Raw genomic sequence first — 18137 nt, forward strand, 5'->3', positions numbered from 1 at the left:
AGGAGCATCAGTTGCAGTTAATTCATTATTATTATGCAGTAGTGTGGGTTTAAGGGACACAAACCCATTACACTACATGATGATAATTAATAGCGATTCATGCCCTGATTTTGGGTCCCCCCCCAAAAAGATATGTTCAGTCCTAACCCCCAGTACTTATGAATGTGATGTTATTTGGAAACAAGAACTTTGCTGATGTGGCTGAGTTTAGATGAGGTCCTACTGGACGAGGGTGAGCCCTAAATCTAATGATTGGTATTTTTATCAGAGGAGAGGTTACACAAACAGATACACAGAGAGAATGCGATGTGTAGATGGAAACGGGCAGAGATTAGAGTGATATAGCTCTGAGCCAAGCCCCCCTTGTTTCTGTCTGCTCTGTCCCGAAGGCAATTATGCTGCTGTCGTGTCTTTATATTAACATATGCACTCAGTGGACATCAGAGTATCGTCCATGGGTGCTTGGTTAATCCCGAGTCTCTTCCGTGGGGTCTGGGAGGTCAAACCGACCTTCAGTTTTGCTTCTTTCGCTGTGCTGACATTCGCAGTGATAGTACAAAAGCACGGGTAGGTGAAACTGCTGACGTCTTAGCACGGATCAAGGCCGTGCTGCACCAGGAGACACTGTGTTCTTCATCCACTTGCACTGGCAGAAAACAACAAAGAAAGAGTTTCATTTAAGAATGACTTTGGTGAAGCAGCCAAATTATTTATTTTGTTAAATCTTAATTCTTCACTGCATGTCTTTTCCCTGCATTGTGTGTGATGACATGGGAGTACAAAAAAGTCCTCCTGTTACATACAAAAGTACAAAAAACAAACAAACCAACAACAAAACCAAAAAGCACTTTGCGTAGTTGAGTTGTGAGCCGAACCAGCAGCTTTTCCCAAGAACACCATTTTTATTTGATAGACGCTGGTTATTCAGAATGTCCAGACTTGGATTTTTGGCAGAAATGCCCTTCCATGCTCAGAGATTCTTCCATCAGAGACAACAGTCTTAGAGATAATGCTTTCTTTACTGAGAATGGCATTTCCTGTAAAAGCCTAAGCACAGGTAAGGCCCAGGGAATGCTAGGGATTTGCTTAAGGACACGTAGCAAAAAGTAGCAGTGGGCTTAGAAACCAGCCTCCCTGACTTCCAGCCCACTTCCCTCCCCATTCCACTAAACGAGACAGGTGGCTTTCCATATTTCATGCACCCTCACCTTGAGACAGAGTTAATGCTGCAAAAGAAAGAAATGCCAGGTGGAAAAACTGACAAGTCAGATATTACACAGCCACTTAATTTTTATTTTGTAATCTTCACAATCGGAGCAACCAAGTAGAATACATAAAGAAGACACTAAAACGTGGCATAATAAAATTCATTTGACCAGGAATATGGGCTTCCATGTTTTTGTCTCCAGCTCATTTTTTTTTCTCATTTTTAATGTCCGCTGTGTTTTGGGTCCAGTGCTCACTTTGGCAAAGGCTACATTTAGCTGCAAATTGAGACATGGTGTGTAGCTGCTATGATTAAGGAATTCAGAATCTTTATCCAATATTAGGCCTTGAGGGTAGAGAGAAATGCTGAGGAAAAAAAAAAAGATTTCAACCTTGAAGCATGGACAGATGAATGCCTGAAATAAATATTAACTGTTATTTCTGCAAACTTTCCCACTGTTTTATATACTTCATTTCCCCCCATTTGTGAGTCTACAACGTATTCTGGCAACATTATGGGTTTCTACTCATGATGAGTCTTCTCAGCATGGGCTGGGTCAGTGTTTGTAGCTCAGCTGGCCGGTGCCAGAGTGGAGAGCTTGTCTGATTTGATTCCACCCCAGGCACTGAAGGATTTTCAAGATTTTCCTCTTAATATTTGGCTTTACTTGATAATCCTAGGGCATGCTGGGAAGTCTCAGCAAGAGGAAAAAATTAGTAACCACAGGGAGGCCTGTTTGGAGGGTTGTGGGTAAGTATGAAAGCCTATGAGTGTGACTACTAATGACTCTTGAATGTTCTGCTTTTCACAAGATTTTCCTTCAACAAAAAGTGTGTAGGCTTGTGAGGACAGAGGGCTTTTAGAAAACTCAGCCATCCCCAGAACGACAAATGTATGATTGAGTCATTTCCCAAGAGAGAAGCCACTAGTCGGTAAGGTATGTAGAGCCATATGGTTTAGCATGCAATTTAGAATTTCAAAAGCAGGAGTTGGCAAAAGGTTGCACGAGATGTTAGCCTCACGTTTTTATCATTATTTTTCTTTTTTGTTGAGTGCTGACATTGCCCTTGGCATATGCAGGATAGAAGGCATGCTATCTGCCTCTGATCAACATTGGAGAAAGTGCCCAGTTCAGAAACAGGCTTTGCAGCTGAGAACGTGATCCCGAAGGCTTAAAGGTTGTGTGTGTGTGTGTGTGTGTGTGTGTGTGTGTGTGTGTGTGTGTGGTGGGGGTGCACAAACCAGTTTCTCATGTGTTATCTTTAGTTTCTGTTTTTTCCTGTTTTTTGTTTTTGTTTTTATACAGCCACTAAGAATTTCTGTCTTGGAAATGCTTGATAGGCTAGAATCTCCTTTTGTCTGGATGCTCCAGATGTCAGGTGGCCCTATGGAGGAGGTGTGGTAGGGCTGACGGTTTTGCACTGCGCAGTGGAGGAGGGAATATTACTGACTGGATGACAAGGCTCTGAGGGAGTCTGTATTTAGAACTAGATTTTTCTGATCAGACAGCAGTTGTGCGAGGCATCTGACAGTGGCTGATCTTGACACGGAGGGGATCCAATCAGAGGTGGTCTGTGCACAGCATGTCCCCTAGAAATACAAGCAGCCTTTCCCCATGACCTTGTACACACAGAGATAACATAGCACGCCAGCCAGGATGACTCGGTGGCGCTCTATCTGCTGAAAATAACTTCACCTTAATTTAATTGAGTTCAGTTCACTTTATAAGGTTCCTACTAAAACACATGCACGAGGCTTAGACGTAATTAATTCTTGTGACTTAGATATAATTAGCCTCATTTTAAGTTGTAGGAAACTGAGGATTAGAGAGGATAAGTGTCTTATCCAAGTTCATACAACTGGTTCTCACCACATATCTTCATTTTGATAAGACGCACGGCTTTCCTTTCTGTGACAAAAATTCAGTCTCATGCCCTGATTAGTGAGTCTATGACTTCTTTTTTTTAAAGACCTAATTTTTTCAGAGCACTTCTAAGTGCACAGCAAAATTGAGAAGAAAGTATAGAGATTTCCCATATATACCCTCCCTCCTATGCATGGTCTCCCCCATTGTCAACACCCCCATCCAGAGTGGCACATTTGTTACCATCAGTGAAAGTATACGGACACATCATAATCACTTCAAGTCCATAGTTCACATTGGAGTTCACTCTTGGTGTTATGCATTCTGTGGGTTTGGACAAGTATATAATGATAAGTATCCATCATTATAGTATCATATAGAGTATATTTCATATAGAGTATTGCCCTAAAAATCCTCTGTGCTCTGCCCATTCATCTCTGTCTACTCCTACTTCTGGCAACCACTGATCATTTTACTGTCTCCATAGTAAGACTTTCCCAAAATGTCATATAGTTGAAATCACACGGTATGTAGCCTTTTCAGATTAGCTACATTTGATTAGTAATCTGCATTTAAGACCCCTCCACATCTTTTTTATGTCAATGAACAAATATGTCTATAATTAAATATTAATACAATAATTTCATAGAGTCTTACATTGCATGAATGTTTCAAGGGTGAGTATCCCCAAATGGAGAGTCTGTTAGAAGCTGTATTGCTTTTTCTTTTTTTAAAGTTTGTATTTAAATTCCAGTTATTTAATATACAGTGTAATATTAGTTTCATGTGTGGAATGTAGTGATTCAACACTTCCATATAACACGTGGTGCATATCACAACAAGTTTACTTCTTTTTTTCTTTTTTAAAATAATTTATTTTTTAATTTACATCCTTTATTGTATGTATGTGTGTATATGTATATGTATATGTATGTATACATACATACATATACATATACACACACACACCACATCTTCCTTATCCATTCATCCATTGATGGACATTTGGGCTCTTTCCATACTTTAGCTATTGTTGATAGTGCTGCTATAAACATTGGGGTACATGTGCCCCAGGTACATGTAACCCAGGATACAGTATACCTGTATCCCTTAGATAAATACTTAGTAGTGCAATTTCTGGGTCATAGGATAGTTTTATTTTTAATTTTTTGAGGAACCTCCATACTGTTTTCCAGAGTGGCTTCACCAGTTTGCATTCCCACCCGCAGTGCCAAAGAGATCCTCTTTTTCTGCATCGTCGCCAACATCTGTCATTGCCTGAGAATGCTAGCCATTCTGACAGGTGTGAGGTGGTATCTCATTATGGTTTTGATTTGTATTTCCCTGATGATGAGTGATGTTGAGCATTTTCTCATATGTTGGTTGGCCATCTGGATGTCTTCTTTGGAGAAGTGTCTATTCATGTCTTTTGCCCATTTCTTCCCTGGATTATTTGTTTTTTTTGGTGTTGAGTTTGATAAGTTTTTTATAGATTTTGGATACTAACCCTTTATCTCATACGTTGTTGGCAAATATCTTCTCCCATTCCGTCAGTTGCCTTTTAGTTTTGCTGATTGTTTCCTTCACTGTACAGAGCTTTTTTTTTTTTGATGAGGTCCCAGTAGTTTCATTTTTGCTTTTGTTTCCCTTGCCTCTGGAGACGTGTTGAGTACGAAGTTGCTGAGGGCAAGATCAAAGGGGTTTTTGCCTGCTTTCTCCTCGAGGATTTTGATGGCTTCCTGTCTTACATTTAGGTCTTTCATCCATTTTGAGTTTATTTTTGTGTATGGTGTAAGAAAGTGGCCCAGGTTCATTTTTCTGCATGTTGCTGTCCAGTTTTCCCAGCACCACTTGCTGAAGAGACTGTCTTTATTCCATTGGATATTCTTTCCTGCTTTGTCAAAGATGAGTTGGCCATACATTTGTGGGTCTATTTCTGGGATCTCTATTCTGTTCCATTGATCTGTTTGTTTTTGTGCTAGTACCATACTGTCTTGATGATTACAGCTTTATAATATAGCTTGAAGTCTGGGATTGTGATGTCTCCAACTTTGGTTTGCTTTTTCAAGATTACTTTAGCTATTCAGGGTCTTTTCTGGTTCCATACAAATTTTAGTATTGTTTGTCCTAGCTCTGTGAAGAATACTAGTATTATTTTGATAGGGATTGCATTAAATATGTAGATTGCTTTGGGTAGTATTGGCATTTTAACAATATTTGTTCTTCCTATCCAGGAGCATGGAATATTTTTGAATTTTTTTTGTCTTCTTCAATTTCTTTCATAAGCTTTCTATGGTTTTCAGTGTATAGATTTTTCACCTCTTTGATTAGATTTATTCCTAGGTATTTTGTGACTTTTGCTGCAATTGTAAATGAGATTGATTCCTTGATTTCTTTTTCTATTGCTTCATTATTGGTGTGTAGGAATACAACCAATTTCTGTGCATTGATTTTATATCCTGCAACTTTGCTGAATTCATGGATCAGTTCTAGCAGTTTTTTTGTGAAATCTTTTGGGTTTTCCATATTGAGTATCATGTCATCTGCGAAGAGTGAAAGTTTGACCTCCTTCTGGCTGATTTGGATACCTTTTATTTCTTTGTGTTGTCTGATTGCTGAGGCTAAGGCTTCCAATACTATGTTGAATAACAGTGGCGAGAGTGGGTATCCCTTTCTTGTCTCCTGACCTTTGGGGGAAAGCTCTCAGTTTTTCCCCATTGAGGATGGTATTAGCAGTGGGTCTTCCATATTTGGCTTTTATGATCTTAAGGTATGATCCTTCTATCCCTACTTTCTTGAGGATTTGTATCAAGAAAGGATTCTGTATTTTGTCAAATGCTTTTTCTGCATCTATTGAGAGGATCATGTCTTCTTGTCCTTTCTTTCATTGATGTGATGTATCACATTGATTGTTTTGCAGATATTTAACCTCCCTGCATCCCAGGTATAAATTCCACTTGGTCATGGCGAATAACTTTTTTAATGTATTGTTGGATCCGGTTGGCTAGTATTTGTTGAGGAGTTTTGCATCTGTGTTCATCAGGAAAATTGGTCTATAGTTCTCTTTTTTAGTGGGGTTTTTGTCTGGTTTTGGAATCAAGATAATGCTTCATAGAGTTTGGAAGTTTTCCTTCCATTTCTATTTTTTGGAACAGCTTCAAGAGAATAGGCGTTAACTCTTCTTTAAATGGTTGGTAAAATTCCTGTGGAAAGACATCTGTCCCTGAACTCTTGTTTTTTGAGAGATTTTTGATTACTAATTCGATTTCCTCACTGGTTATGGGTCTGTTCAAATTTTCTATTTCTTCCTGTTTTGGTAGTGTATATGTTTCTAGGAATTTGTCCATTTCTTCCAGATTGCCCATTTTATTGGTGTATAATTGCTTGTAATATTCTCTTGTTATTGTTGTATTTCTGCTGTGTTGGTTGTGATCTCTCCTCTTTAAATCTTACTTTTGTTTATTAGGGTCCTTCCCTTTTCTTTTTGATCAAACTGGCTAGGGGTTTATCAATTTTGTTCATTCTTTCAAAGAGCCAGCTTCTGATTTCTTGATTTCTTCTACTGTTTTTTTGGTTTTTTTTTGGTTTTGATACATTGATTTCTGCTTTAATCTTTATTATTTCCTGTCTTCCGCTGGTTTGGGGTTTGTTTGCTGTTCTTTTTCCAGCTCTTTAAGGTATAAGGTTAGGTTGTGTATCTGAGACCTTTCTTCCTTCTTTAGGAAGGCCCAGATTGCTATATACTTCCCTCTTATGACCACCTTTACTGTGTCCCAGAGGTTTTGGGCTATGGTCTTACCATTTTCATTGGCTTCCATGTGCTTTTTAATTTCATTTTTAACTTCTTGGTTAGACCACTCATTCTTTAGTAGGATGGTCTTTAGTCTTGTGGTTGATTTCGAATTTCATAGCATTGTGGTCTGGAAATATGCATGGTATGATCTTGATCTTTTTGTACTCGCTGAGGGCTGCTTTGTGTCCCAGTATGTGATCTATTCTGGAGAATGTTCTAAAGGCACTGGAGAAGAATGTATATTCTGCTGCTTTAGTTGAAATGTTCTGAATATATCTGTTAAGTCCATCCTGTCCAGTGTGTCATTCAAAGCCACTGTTTCTGTTTAGGTGATCTGCCCATTGCTGTAAGTGGGGTGTCGAAGTCCCCTACTATGATGGTATTATTAATGAGAAGTCCCCTACTATGATGGTATTATTAATGAGTTTCTTTATGTTTGTGATTAATTAATTAATTTGGGACTGCCACATTTGGAGCATAAATGTTTACAATTGTTAGGTCTTCTTGGTGGATAGACCCCTTAATTATGATATAATGCCCTTCTTTATCTCTTGTTACAGTCTTTACTTGAAAGTCTAGATTGTCTGATACAAGTATGGCTACTCCAGCTTCCTTTTGGTGACCATTAGCGTGATAGATGGTTCTCCATCCCTTTACTTCCAATCTGGAGGTGTCTTTAGGTCTAAAGTGGGTCTCGACAGCGTATAGATGGATCTTGTTTTCTTATCCATTCTGTTTCCATACGTTTTTTGATTGGATCATTTAGTCCATTGATGTTTAGGGTGAGTACTTAAAGATATGAATTTATTGCCATTATGTTTCCTGTCGAGTTGGGAGTTGCTGGTGGTATTCTCTGGTCCTTTCTAGTCTTTGTAGGTTTTGGTCTTTGTGTGTGTGTGTGTGTGTGTGTGTGTGTGTGTGTGTGTGTGTGTGTGTTTTCTCCCCTCAGAGAGTCCCCCTTAAAATTTCTTGCAGGGTTAGCGGTTTAGTGGTCACGAACTCCTTTAATTTTTGTTTGGGAAACTTTAAATCTCTCCTTCTATTTTGAATGACAGCCTTGCTGGGTAAAGAAATCTTGGCTGCATATTTTTCTGATTCAGCACATTGAATATATCCTGCCACTCCTTTCTGGCCTGCCAGGTTTCTGTGGATAGGCCTGCTCTGAACCTGATCTGTCTTCCCTTGTAGGTTAAAGACTGTTTTTCCCTTGCTGCTCTCCTGATTCTTTCCTTGACTGAGTATTTTGTGAATTTGCCAATGATATGCCTTGTTGATGTTGGGCTTTTATTGAATCTAATGGGAGTCCCCTGTGCTTCCTGGATTTTGATGTCCGTGTCTTTCCCCAGGTTAGGAAAGTTTTCCTCTATGATTTTCCCTCATAACCCTTTTACCCCTTTTTCTCTCTCTTCATTTTCTGGGGCCCCTATGATTCTGATGTTGTTCCTTTTTAATGTCACTGATTTCTCTAATTCTTAAACCATGCTGTTTTGCCTTAGTCTCCCTCTTTTTTTCTGCTTTATTGTTCTCCATGAGTTTGTCCTATCACTGATTTGCTGCTCTGCCCTATCCATCCTTGTCACTGCAGCATCCATGGAGATTGCAGCTCAGTTATAGCATGTTTTATTTCATCTTGATTAGCTTTTACTTCTTTTATCTCCACAGAAAGGGATTCTGATCTGTTTTCAACCCCAGCTAGTATTCTTATTATTGTGATTCCAAATTCTGGTTTAGACATCTTGCTTGTATTTGTCTTAAATCCCTGGCTGTCATCTCTTCCTGTTCTTTCTTTTGGGGTCAATTCCTTCATTTCATATTTTTGAAGGATGAAAAGGGATTAATAAGGTAAAAAAAATTAAAATTAAAAAATTAAAAACAACAAAAAAAATCAAATAAATGATGCTAGATCCTAGGTGCATTTTGGTTTGGTGGTTGAGAGGAGCTTGATAGATTGAAGAAAAAAGGGAAAGATATGAGGAAAAAAAAAGAAGAAAAAATGAGAAAAAGATACAAAAGAGAAAAAGGAAAATGTTTGAAAATTTGAAAAAATGTATACAATAAAATAGAATAAAATGAAATGATGAAAGTGAAATAGAAGTAAAAAATTTACAAAAATGTGAAGATATAGTAGAAAATTATTAAAAATCTTTTTAATAAAAGTGGGAAATAAAAATAATTTTTTTCTCTTTCTATATTTAAGAATAAGAAAAGAAAAAGAAAAAAAATTGAATAGATGGACTAGCAAACAGACTGAAATACGATTGAAATTGCATCAATTTCCCCCAGACGTCTGTGCACCATTTTATAGTCTGTAAACTAAGCAGGCAGAGAGACATGTAGTGTTCCTGTAGAGCGAGGTTGCCCCAGATGGGCGGGGCTTAGTGTAACAGCTCCCTTCTCCACTAGGTGGCCCTGCTTAGCTTACTGAGGTGGATTGTTGTGGTGCGTGTAGGTGTGAATGTGCATGCATGGGAGGGATGAAAATGGTGTCACCCAGCTACCCAGTCTCTAGTTTGGGAACTCGGTTCTCCCCAACCAGCAATCGTACACCCCTCCTTTGTCTCTGGCTTCCATTCACTCCCTGCTTTTACATTGTCTGTGACCAAGCCATCAGGTTGCAAGATGGCACCTCCCTCCTGAATTTTATCTCAGATGTGGCTGGGATTTTTTTTCCTAGTCCCTCACTTCTGAGGGACTGAGGCTTTGACCCACTCAGACCCTCTGGGGAGAGTCTCACTGAGCAATGGTCAGGTGCCGGCTGAACCCAGGAACACTTGTAGGACTGTGCTACTGACGATGCTCAGAGACTGTGGCTGGGTGCCAGCCTGGCCCAGAAAAATTTCCGCTCTCATGTAGCAGCATCGTTTCAGGGATTATGGTAAATCACAACATACATCGGACACCAGGCTTCCTGCTTAATGTCCTTTTTCCAGTACCAGCGAATGTGGTTGTTCTCCAGGGTCTGCTGGGACCTTTGCCTGTGGGGTGGCTGCACAGCCTCTACCAAATATCCTCCCAGCAAGGGAACTGCCTCTCCCCCTGTAGCCTGAGGACCCCTTGGTCCTCGCTCTCTGCTCCTGGGGATTTGCCCTTCCCACCAGAGCTCTGCCCAGTATCAAGCTGCAGAGTTTCAGACTTGAAAAAATTGTTCAATGTTTATTTTTGAGAGAGAGTGACAGAGTGTGAGTAGGGAAGGAACAGAGACAGAGGCAGACACAGAATTCAAAGCAGGCTCCAGGCTCTGAGCTGTCAGCACAGATCCCCACACAGGGCTCAAACCCACGAACCGTGAGATCATGACCTGGGCTGAAGTTGGATGCCCAACCAACGGAGCCACCCAGGCGCCTCTGTTTATAGAGTCTTAATGGAATTTAAACCCTCTGCTTTCTCCTTTCTCCCTTTTAGGTTCAGTCCCTTGTATACTCTTTCTTTTCTCTCCAGCTTTCAGGCAGGCGGGAAGCTTTCCTGTACTCTCCCCCCATCTCCATCCTCTCTCCGCAAGCAAAAACAGCTCCCTCTCTCTGCTGCTTCTCTTTCCCCCAGTTCACTTCTCCACACTGAGTACCTGCTGAGTTCTCTGGTTTAGGTTGTGCCGATTGTTGTGTTAATCCTCAAATCAGTTATCTAGGTGTGCAGGATGGTTTAGTGTTGATCTGGCTGTATTTCATGGATGAGAGATGCAAAAAAAACCTTCCATGCTGTTCCACCACCTTGGCTCCCACTCAACAAGTACACTTCTTAGCCCTCATCACCTATTTAACCCATCCCCTCACCCACTTCCCTTCTGGTAACCACCAGTTTGTTCTCTATAGTTAAGAGTCTGTTTCTTGGTTTGCCTCTCTCTCTCTTTTATTTTACCCTTTGCTCATTTGTTTTGTTTTTTAAATCCACATATAAGTAAAATCCTATGTATTTGTCTTTCTCTGACTGATTTGTTTCCCTCTGCATTATACTCTCTAGCTCCATCCATGTCATTGCAAATGGCAAGATTTCATTCTCTTTTATGGATTAGTAGTATTCCACTGTATACATATATCACATCTTCTTATCCATTCATCAATTGATGGACTCTTGGGCTGTTTCCATAATGTGGCTATTATAGATAATGCTGCTACAAACATTGAGGTGCAGCATGGAGGTTTCTCAAAAGGTTAAAAATAGAACTACCCTATGATCCATCCATTGTACTACTAGGTGTTTACCCGAAGAATGCAGAAATCCTCCATGTCTTTTAATGGCTTGATAACTCGTTTCTTTTTAGCACTGAATAGTATTCCATTGCCTGGATGAACCACAGTTTACTTATCCATTCACCTACTGAAGAACATCTTGGTTGATTCCAAGTTTGGGCAACTATGAATAAAGCTGCTATAAATATCTGTGTGCAGATTTTTGTATGGGCGTAAGTTTTCAACTTCTTTGGGGAAATACCAAGGAATGCAATTGCTGTGTTTTATGGTAAGAGTATGTTTAGTTTAGCAAGAAACTGCAAACTGTCTTCTAAGGTGGCTGTACCATTTTGTATTCCTATATACACATATGTGTGTGTGTATATATATGTAGATACATATATGTAGGTATGTATATGTGTGTGTACACACACATACATGTAATATGTATATATACTCATATAATATATATGACATAATATACATTTATAGACATTTATATGTGTTATACAGAATATATATATCTATATATCTATATATATATAGATATAGATATAGATGTATACACACACACATAAAGGTATGTATATCTTTTTTTGGTAGAAATTGGCTCATGTGATTGTCAGAGGCTGGCAAATCCAAAACTTGTAGGGCAGGCCAGCAGGCTGGAATCTCAGAAGCTAATATTGTACTCTTGGGTATGAAGTCTTTAGGGCAGTCTTGGCATGCTGGAAACTTAGGCAGGGTACACATGTTACAGTGTTGAGGCACACTTCTTCTCTGGAAAACCTCAGTTTCTGCTCTGAAGGCCTTCAACTGATTGAGTGAGGCTCACCCATATTATTGAGGGTAATCTCCTTTACTTAAAGTCAGCAGATTATAGATGTTAATTGTGTATACAAAACAACTTCACAGCAATATCTCAACCACTGTTTGACCAGTCAACTGGTCACCAGACCCTAGCCAAGTTGACACATAAAACTTAACCATCATGCCTGTGTGTGTGTGTGTGTGTGTGTGTGTGTGTCTGTTTAATTGTAACAGAGATAACCGTTAACTTGGTGGACCACATGTGCAAGATTTCTCTAGAAGTCTCTTGGAGTCTCAGCCTAAAACCAGTTCGACACTCCTAACAAATTTGTAAAGACCTAATCCTTTTTCTGCTTAAAAGAATTAGAGTGGTTTCTGTTATTTGCAACGGAACCTCATTGCTATTCTAGCAAAGTCTTGATGAGAGTATGAGAAAGAAACTCTATAGGCTAAGTATATTCATGAGGATAGATGCAAAAGTAGCATGTAAAATGTTAGCACTTGAGGGGCACCTGGGTGGCTCAGTCAGTAAAGCATCCGACTTCAGCTCAGGTCACGATCTCATGGTCCTTGAGTTTGAGCCCCACTTTGGGCTTTGTACTGACAGTTCAGAGCCTGGAGCCTACTTCGGATTCTGTGTCTCCCTCTCTCTGTCTCTTCCCTGCTTATGCTCTCTTTTTCTCTCTCAAAAATAAATAAACATTAAGAAAAAAAATTAAAATGTTAGCAATTGAATTCAGGAATCCATCAAAAAGCTAATGTATCATCAAGCTGGGTTTACATCAGAAAAGCAAAGTTCAGCATTAGAGAAATAGTGAGTTTATTTTGCTAAATTAACAGATGTAGTATTAAAGAGATAAAATCATTTGATAAAATGCTATTAAGGGAACTAGAGATAGACATGAATTTCTTTAACCTGATAAAGTATATCTGAAATACCAAACATCAGACATGAAACAACAGTAAATTCAATGCTAAGCACAAAACCTTTCCTTTAAAAAGAGTAGCAGGACAAGGATACCCACTATGACCGTGTAGGTGCAATGTTGTAGTAAACATTTCAGAAATAGTACTCATAAGGAAGAAGAAATAATAATTGTAAAGATTGTGAAGGCAGGAACAAAATTTTGTTATTTGTGGTTGAAATTAATCATAGAAAACTCCATAAAATATAGAGACAAATATCAGAATTAGTAAGAGTTCAACAGGTTGCTGGATGAAGTTCAGTATATAAAAGTCTATTTCTTTAGTAGCACCAGCAACAGACCTTAACATTTAAAAAATACACTTAACATAATGTGTAGGGGTAAGGAAAAAAAAATAAAGACCATTAAGGAGAAATTTACAACAATTTTATTGAAAAAGCCTAAAGATTGTGATAAATGAAGCTGTATACCGTATTTTAGCATAAGAAGCTTCAATATTATAAAGATATTAGTTCTCACCAAGTTGATCTACATTTTTTTTTATTTAAAAAAAATTTTTTTTAACATTTATTTTTGAGACAGAGAGAGACAGAGCATGAACGGGGGAGGGTCAGAGAGAGGGAGACACAGAATCTGAAACAGGCTCCAGGCTCTGAGCTGTCAGCATAGAGCCCGACGTGGGGCTCGAACTCACAGACCGCGAGATCATGACCTGAGCTGAAGTCGGCTGCCTAACTGACTGAACCACCCAGGCGCCCCTGGTCTACGTTTTTAAAAGAAATTCCAGTCAAAATCTCAACAAGACTTTTTATGGAACTTTTGAAGTGTATTTTAAAATTTATACAAACAGAGGTAAAAATAGCCCAGATGCTCAGATGTTCCTGAAGAAGGAGGTGGTGGGTGGTGTGGGGGGTGAAGTGGGGTGAGGAAGGAGGCCAGACAACTTGCAAACATTAAAAACTGTGGTAATTATATTAGCGGATATTAGTATATATTGATAAATAGATATAGAATCAATGAAACAACAGCTAAGAAACACATATATATTGAAATCTGATACATGGCAGAAAGCACAGTGGATATGGAAAAATAGAAAATTGATTCCTACATCACAGGGTATACAAAATCAATTCTAAATGTAATAAATATGTACATAAGATAGACAAAACTTCCAAATATTTTCTAAGGAAATACAGAACAGGCTTATACCTTCAGCTGAAAAATATTTGTTGAACAAAACATAAAAGGAAGAAACCGATTTAGGAATTAGTTGCTTATTAAATATTTGGTAGAACTTGCATATAAAACTGTCTGTCCTTGGAGTTTCTTTATGAAAAAAGTTCAGATGGACCCATGCCTTTATTGGTTATGGGTATATTCAAGTTTTTTATTTTTTTTTCTTGAGTAAGTTTTGACAATTTAACTGTCTCAGGGAATTTGTTGATTTTTCCTATATTTTCGAATTTATTGACAAAAAAACTATAATCTTAAAGAAATCTTGTTAGTCTCTGCTGAATTTGTAATTATGATTTAATTTTATTCCTCATAATGTACACTTTCTATTTTTTCTTGATCAATCTTGCTAAAATTGGTCAAATTTACTACTCAGTTAAAAGAATTCTTTTGTTCAGTTAATCCTCTCTATTAATATCTTCATTTCCTATTTTATTCCTGTTTCATCTTATCTTTGCTATTTAATTTTCCTTTTTTCTTTGCTTTTAGTATTTTTAAAAAATACTAAATTTTTTTTTTAATTTTTTTTTTTTAACGTTTTATTTATTTTTGAGACAGAGAGAGACAGAGCATGAACGGGGGAGGGGCAGAGAGAGAGGGAGACACAGAATTGAAAGCAGGCTCCAGGCTCTGAGCTATCAGCCCAGAACCCGACGCGGGGCTCGAACTCACGGACCGCGAGATCGTGACCTGAGCTGAAGTCGGACGTTTAACCGACTGAGCCACCCAGGCGCCCCTAAATTTTTTTTTTTTAAATTCCTTAGGTTGGACTCTTTATTTATATTCACACTTTTTCTCTAATAAAAGCATTCATGGCTGTGTTACTTCGATTTTTTTAAAAAAATTCCTTAGGTTGGACTCTTTATTCATATTCAACCTTTCTTTTTCTCTAATAAAAGCATTTATGGCTGTGTTACTTCGATTACCTTTTTTTCATTTTGTTCTTAGTTTTGTTTGTTTATTGTACTTCAGGTATAGTTAACATACAGTCTTGTATCAATTTTAGGTGTTCAATGCAGTAATTCAATAATTCTATCATTACGCAGTGCTCATCACGATAAGTGTACTCTTAATCCCCTTCACCTATTTCACCCATTCCCCCACCCACCTCTTCTCTGGCAACCACCAGTTCGTTCTCTATAGTTAGGATTCTGTCCTTTGGTTTGTCTCTTTTTTTCTTTGTTTGCTTGTTTTGTTTCTTAAAGTCCATATATGAGTGAAATCTTACAGCATTTGTCTTTCTCTGACTGACTTATTTTGCTTAGCATTATATTCTCTAGCTCCATCCATCCATGTCATCGCAAATGGCAAGATTTCATTTTTTTTAGGGCTAAGTAATGTTCCATTGTGTGTGTGTGCGTGTGTGCACGTGTGTGTGTACCTAAATATATATACATATATGTATACATGTATATACATGTGTATATATATATATACATAGGTACACACACACGTGCACACAAATATATATTGTTTGTTACAATAAAAGTGGTTAAACCCAGGGTCATTTTTTATATTAGTCATGGTATTGAACTTATGATAAAATGAAAGTTTTTACAAAACCACAATTTGGAACAGAAATATATATATACATATACATACACACGTACACACACACTCACACACCACATCTTCTTTATCCATTCATCTATCAGTGGACACTTGGGCTGCTTCCATAATTGGGCTATTGTAAATAATGCTGATATAAACATAGGGGTGCATGTATCTTTTCAAATTAGTGTTTCTGTATTCTTTGGGCAAATACCCATTAGTGGAATTACTGGATCATGAAGTAATTCTATTTTTAATTTTTGGAGGAACCTCCATACTGTTTTCCACAGTGGCTGTACCAATTTGCGTTCCCACCAAAAGTGCATGAGAGTTCCTTTACAGCCATATCTTTGCCAACACTTGTTTCCTGTGTTGTTGGTTTTAGCCACTCCGACAGGTGTGAGGTGATGTCTCATTGTGGTTTTGATTTGCATTTCCCTGATGATGAGTGATATTGAGAATCTTTTCATGTGTTTGTTAGCCATCTGTATGTCTTTGGAGAAATGTGTGTTCATATCTTCTGCCCATTTTAAATTTGTTTACTTGTTTTTTTGTGTGAATTGTATAAGCTTTTTATATATTTTTGATACTAAGCCTTTACTGAATATGTCATTTGCAAGTATCTTCTCCCATTCAGTAGGTTGACTTTTTGTTTTGTTGACGGTTTCCTTTGCTCTGCAAAAGCTTTTCTTTAATTTTATTTTTTTTTTACTTTTTTTTTTTTTTTATTTTGGTGTAGTCCCAGTAGTTTATTTTTGTTTTTGTTTCCCTTGCCTTAAGAGACCTATCTAGAAAAATGTTGCTATGGCTGATGTCAGAGAAATTATTGCCTGTGTCTCTCTTCCAGGATTTTTAAGGTTTTAGTTCTCACATTTAGGTCCTTAATCCATTTTTTTGGTTTATTTTGTGTATGGTGTAAGCCAGGGTCCAGTTTCATCTTTTGCATGTAGCTGTCCAGTTTTCCCAACAGCATGTATTGAAGACACTGTCTTTTTCCCATTGCATATCCTTGCCTCCTTTGTTGAAGATTAATTGACCATATAATTGTGGGTTTATTTCTGGGCTCTCTATTCTGTCCTCTTGTCCTATGTGTCTGTTTTTGTGCCAGCACCCTACTGTTTTGATTACTGCAGCTTTGTAGTATATCTTGAAATCTGGGGTTGCAATACTGATGGTGTTAGTCTTTTTCAAGATTCCTTGGCTATTCGAGGTCTTTTGTGGTTCCATACAAATTTTAGGATTATTTGTTTTAACTTCAATTACCTTTTTAAATGCATTCCTCAGATTTTGCGATGTAATGTTTCTGTTATTTTTCCAAATGTTTTGTATGATTTCTCCATTGAGCCATGAATTATTTAGTAGTGTATTTTTAACTTTCTAGGGGTGCCAGGGTGGCTTAGTTGGTTAAGCATCCAACTTTGCCTCAGGTCATGATCTTGCTGTTTGTGAATTTGAGCCCCACATCGGGCTCTGTGCTGACAGCTCAAAACCTGGAGCCTGCTTTGGAGTCTGTGTCTCCATTTCTCTCTGCCCCTTCTTCACTCATGCTCTGTGTCTGTCTGTCTGTCTATCTCTCTCTCTCTCTCTCTCTCTTTCAAAAATGAATAAATATTAAAAACATTTTTCTAAAGTAGCATATTTTTAGCTTTCTAAATATATGGGCCTGAAAAAATCCTCCTCTCACTGATTTGTAATTTAGTATTATTGAGATCAGAGAATGCAGATTATTATAGGATTCTCTGAAATTTATTGAGACTCCTTATGAGGGTCAGTTTTTATAGATAGTCCATGTATACTTGAATAGGATGTTTATTCTCTAATTATATTCTATGTACATTAATGTTAATGTATGGAATATTGTGTTCTTCAAATATTCTATTTTCTGATTCTTTGTTTACTTGGTCTTTAAATTACTGAGAGAAGTGTGTTAAAACCTTTCACTATGATGATGGTTGCTTTATCAATTTTTCCTTTTCATTCTATAGCTTTTTGTTGTATATATTTGAAGGTATTTTATTGTGGTTTATAGAGTTTTAGTATTTTTACATGTTTCTACATTTTTTTAAATATGTGGAAGCCCTCTCCACTAGTGCAATAATATTTTCCTCTTAAAGATTATCTTTTGTCTGATATTATTGTAACTATGCCAGAATTCTTTGGGTTGTATTAACCAATACGTGCTTAATACATAATTTTTCTACATTTTTAATTTTTCTGTGGTTTGTGTTTAGATGTTCCTTTTGCAAATTTCATTTTAGATGTGACTATTTAAAAAACATATAGTTCAACATTCTTTGTCTTTTAGTTGGGCAGTTGAGTCCATTTACATACATGTGGATCCATCTCTTCTAACTTCTTTTGTGAGTTCTGTTGGTCAGACTTCTTTTGTGCAGTAAGAAGTTTGAGCTTTCCCCCTTACGTAATTGGAAATTGTCAAGTGTTTATTGAGCACAGTTTAATACACATACACAGACACACACCCCGTAGGAAGCAGGTTACTTTTACCTTCATTTCACACCCGAGCCAGATGAGTTAATTGTGTGGCTTTAGCTTACAAAACTATTATGAGATTAAATTTGAACCACGA

At 37.7% G+C, this 18137-nt stretch overlaps 1 long non-coding RNA gene across 1 annotated transcript in view; it reads left to right on the plus strand.

The window, feature by feature from the left end:
- The window catches only part of LOC125933812 (uncharacterized), an 87802-nt gene that overhangs the window by 12200 nt on the left and 57465 nt on the right, over window positions 1-18137 (plus strand). The window lies entirely within an intron of this gene.

Source organism: Panthera uncia (genome assembly GCF_023721935.1).
Source record: "Panthera uncia isolate 11264 chromosome A1 unlocalized genomic scaffold, Puncia_PCG_1.0 HiC_scaffold_16, whole genome shotgun sequence".
Taxonomy (NCBI): Eukaryota; Metazoa; Chordata; class Mammalia; order Carnivora; family Felidae; genus Panthera; species Panthera uncia.